Raw genomic sequence first — 5,000 nt, forward strand, 5'->3', positions numbered from 1 at the left:
CGCGAGCTTATGACTCGCGCTTACTGGGAATTCCTCGTTCATGGGGAACAATTGCAAGCCCCAATCCCTAGCACGAAGGAGGTTCAGCGGGTTACCCCGACCTTTCGGCCTAGGAAGACACGCTGATTCCTTCAGTGTAGCGCGCGTGCGGCCCAGAACATCTAAGGGCATCACAGACCTGTTATTGCTCAATCTCGTGCGGCTAGAAGCCGCCTGTCCCTCTAAGAAGAAAAGTAATCGCTGACAGCACGAAGGATGTCACGCGACTAGTTAGCAGGCTAGAGTCTCGTTCGTTATCGGAATTAACCAGACAAATCGCTCCACCAACTAAGAACGGCCATGCACCACCACCCACCGAATCAAGAAAGAGCTATCAATCTGTCAATCCTTCCGGTGTCCGGGCCTGGTGAGGTTTCCCGTGTTGAGTCAAATTAAGCCGCAGGCTCCACTCCTGGTGGTGCCCTTCCGTCAATTCCTTTAAGTTTCAGCTTTGCAACCATACTTCCCCCGGAACCCAAAAGCTTTGGTTTCCCGGAGGCTGCCCGCCGAGTCATCGGAGGAACTGCGGCGGATCGCTGGCTGGCATCGTTTTATGGTTAGAACTAGGGCGGTATCTGATCGCCTTCGAACCTCTAACTTTCGTTCTTGATTAATGAAAACATACTTGGCAAATGCTTTCGCTTCTGTTCGTCTTGCGACGATCCAAGAATTTCACCTCTAACGTCGCAATACGAATGCCCCCGCCTGTCCCTATTAATCATTACCTCGGGTTCCGAAAACCAACAAAATAGAACCGAGGTCCTATTCCATTATTCCATGCACACAGTATTCAGGCGGGCTTGCCTGCTTTAAGCACTCTAATTTGTTCAAAGTAAACGTGCCGGCCCACCGAGACACTCACTCAAGAGCACCCTGGTAGGATTGCAACGGGGTCCGCCTCGGGACGCACGAGCACGCACGAGGCGCGTCGCACGCCTTCAGCTCGCCCCACCGGCAGGACGTCCCACGATACATGCCAGTTAAACACCGACGGGCGGTGAACCAACAGCGTGGGACACAAATCCAACTACGAGCTTTTTAACCGCAACAACTTTAATATACGCTATTGGAGCTGGAATTACCGCGGCTGCTGGCACCAGACTTGCCCTCCAATAGATACTCGTTAAAGGATTTAAAGTGTACTCATTCCGATTACGGGGCCTCGGATGAGTCCCGTATCGTTATTTTTCGTCACTACCTCCCCGTGCCGGGAGTGGGTAATTTGCGCGCCTGCTGCCTTCCTTGGATGTGGTAGCCGTTTCTCAGGCTCCCTCTCCGGAATCGAACCCTGATTCCCCGTTACCCGTTACAACCATGGTAGGCGCAGAACCTACCATCGACAGTTGATAAGGCAGACATTTGAAAGATGCGTCGCCGGTACGAGGACCGTGCGATCAGCCCAAAGTTATTCAGAGTCACCAAGGCAAACGGACCGGACGAGCCGACCGATTGGTTTTGATCTAATAAAAGCGTCCCTTCCATCTCTGGTCGGGACTCTGTTTGCATGTATTAGCTCTAGAATTACCACAGTTATCCAAGTAACGTGGGTACGATCTAAGGAACCATAACTGATTTAATGAGCCATTCGCGGTTTCACCTTAATGCGGCTTGTACTGAGACATGCATGGCTTAATCTTTGAGACAAGCATATGACTACTGGCAGGATCAACCAGGGAGCTGCGTCAACTAGAGCTGAGCAGCCGGCCGCCCGGGAGTGTGTCCCGGGGGCCCGCGCGAACACGCAAGCGTCCGCTCAATTATTCTGCAAACAGGAGGAGGCTGAGCTCCCCTGCACAATACACCTCGAAACCCTCTCAGGTCCCGGCGGCGCGCAGCGCCGTCCTAAGTACTTGGTCGGGTTCGAGAGAGGCGCAATCGCCCGGAGTTTGGCGAGTAGACGCTTTAGGTGCGACCACCCGTGCTCCCAACTGAGCTTGCCGCTGCCGACAGAGGCCCGGGAGCGTGCTGTCGTGGCATTGCCGGCGGGAGACAACACGCGCCACCTACGGTGGCCGGCAGCTCCAACGCCAGCGCCACAGAAGGACAAAAGCCCCACTTGGGTGCCGAAGCGAACTCTCCCAGCACAGCGCACGCGCCAACACGTCCGCACAGCTGCGATACAATCCACCTGCGAGAACCGCAGAGGCGACCGAGCAGCAGACGGCGTCGCGGCGCCGAGCGCCGGGCGGCGGCGCATCCTCAGCGCACACAGTCCTCAATCGGACCAGCACACTGCAGATGTCCACCGCGCTTCGCACCGGGCCCGCGAGGACCTACTTTGGCCGCACGGCGCCGCGTGCAGGGTGCGCCGGCGCGCAGCTGCGCCGCCTGCCGCCTCCGTCGGCCGGCGCGCCTGCCACTGGCCGCCCCCACCAGCCGGCTGTAGCGCGTGCGCCCACGCACCGCGCGGCCAGCACGCCGGAAGGCCCCCCCTCACCGGCCGGGGACGGTCCCACCCAGCCACCGCCGCGTATCGCTTCACACCCACATGCCATTCACGTTCGTGGGCATGGTGGGTATCGCTGAAACAACCGGTTGGTAGCTCAACCGATCGTCGCCATCACTGATTCACCTCTAGCGAGAACAACCGCACCACAACGGTTTTACCAGTTCTTCATTTGCGTAACGTCACCAGCAAACGTAGACGTCCATCGCCATTTGCAAATTCAACGATTGTTGCATGCCTGTGTCAGGTGTCACGACACACTATGTCTGCCCACATACACGCAACAACATGTGCACGCTTCGCGAACACGTGGAAGGTGGCCCCCGTACGTATGCGATGTCCATTGCGCGAACGACTGTCAACCGGCCTCTGTCGCATGTCGCAGATGTGGAACGCAGTGCACCATGCTATCACGGTGTGTGAGAAGAGACGACTACGTCTGACAACACGCGCCACTACATCAACAGACGGCTCATGCTGATCGCCATCCACGGCATACCATACTGCAATCCAGCTCTTATAGGGAGACGACACGTAGCTGAGTGCACAATATTTGGACCGTATGGTTCGCCGTTGTTGGCGCAGTCGTGGTACGGTCACACATGTACCACGATGTATCATTCAGTACATGAGGACCAATGTGCGGTACAGTGTGTGATTTGGACGTACAACATCAGCGGACAGTTGCCACAAGCCGTACCACAACGTAGGCTGTGCTTCGCCATGCGAATGCCAATGAACAACTGCGAAGGGCATTGAGCATGTACGTCCTGCCGCCATCCGCATTACAGTGTATAGCTGCAAGGTGTTTAACATGAAGCGATACTCTGGGGACCGGGCAGTGCGAGTAGCAAACTATATTGCGGGGGTTGCAGTTAGGCAACACTACACTAATTTAACGCGTCGTATGACAATTACAGAGCAGGTTAAGGCCCAACGTGTGTTGGGTTAAGGCCCAACGTGTGTTGGGTTAAGGCCCAACGTGTGTTGGGTTAAGGCCCAACGTGTGTTGGGTTAAGGCCCAACGTGTGTTGGGTTAAGGCCCAACGTGTGTTGGGTTAAGGCCCAACGTGTGTTGGGTTAAGGCCCAACGTGTGTTGGGTTAAGGCCCAACGTGTGTTGGGTTAAGGCCCAACGTGTGTTGGGTTAAGGCCCAACGTGTGTTGGGTTAAGGCCCAACGTGTGTTGGGTTAAGGCCCAACGTGTGTTGGGTTAAGGCCCAACGTGTGTTGGTTAAGGCCCAACGTGTGTTGGGTTAAGGCCCAACGTGTGTTGGGTTAAGGCCCAACGTGTGTTGGGTTAAGGCCCAACGTGTGTTGGGTTAAGGCCCAACGTGTGTTGGGTTAAGGCCCAACGTGTGTTGGGTTAAGGCCCAACGTGTGTTGGGTTAAGGCCCAACGTGTGTTGGGTTAAGGCCCAACGTGTGTTGGGTTAAGGCCCAACGTGTGTTGGGTTAAGGCGCAACATAGGTTAGGTTAAGGCGCAACATAGGTTAGGTTAAGGCGCAACATAGGTTAGGTTAAGGCGCAACATAGGTTAGGTTAAGGCGCAACATAGGTTAGGTTAAGGCGCAACATAGGTTAGGTTAAGGCGCAACATAGGTTAGGTTACGGCGCAACATAGGTTAGGTTAAGGCGCAACATAGGTTAGGTTAAGGCGCAACATAGGTTAGGTTACGGCGCAACATAGGTTAGGTTAAGGCGCAACATAGGTTAGGTTAAGGCGCAACATAGGTTAGGTTAAGGCGCAACATAGGTTAGGTTAAGGCGCAACATAGGTTAGGTTAAGGCGCAACATAGGTTAGGTTAAGGCGCAACATAGGTTAGGTTAAGGCGCAACATAGGTTAGGTTAAGGCGCAACATAGGTTAGGTTAAGGCGCAACATAGGTTAGGTTAAGGCGCAACATAGGTTAGGTTACGGCGCAACATAGGTTAGGTTACGGCGCAACATAGGTTAGGTTACGGCGCAACATAGGTTAGGTTAAGGCGCAACATAGGTTAGGTTAAGGCGCAACATAGGTTAGGTTAAGGCGCAACATAGGTTAGGTTAAGGCGCAACATAGGTTAGGTTAAGGCGCAACATAGGTTAGGTTAAGGCGCAACATAGGTTAGGTTAAGGCGCAACATAGGTTAGGTTAAGGCGCAACATGGGTTAGGTTAAGGCGCAACATGGGTTAGGTTAAGGCGCAACATGGGTTAGGTTAAGGCGCAACATGGGTTAGGTTAAGGCGCAACATGGGTTAGGTTAAGGCGCAACATGGGTTAGGTTAAGGCGCAACATGGGTTAGGTTAAGGCGCAACATGGGTTAGGTTAAGGCGCAACATGGGTTAGGTTAAGGCGCAACATGGGTTAGGTTAAGGCGCAACATGGGTTAGGTTAAGGCGCAACATGGGTTAGGTTAAGGCGCAACATGGGTTAGGTTAAGGTACAATATGGGTTAGGTTAAGGTACAATATGGGTTAGGTTAAGGTACAATATGGGTTAGGTTAAGGTACAATATGGGTTAGGTTAAGG

This window comes from Schistocerca americana, unplaced genomic scaffold (assembly GCF_021461395.2).
Source record: "Schistocerca americana isolate TAMUIC-IGC-003095 unplaced genomic scaffold, iqSchAmer2.1 HiC_scaffold_894, whole genome shotgun sequence".
NCBI lineage: Eukaryota > Metazoa > Arthropoda > Insecta > Orthoptera > Acrididae > Schistocerca > Schistocerca americana.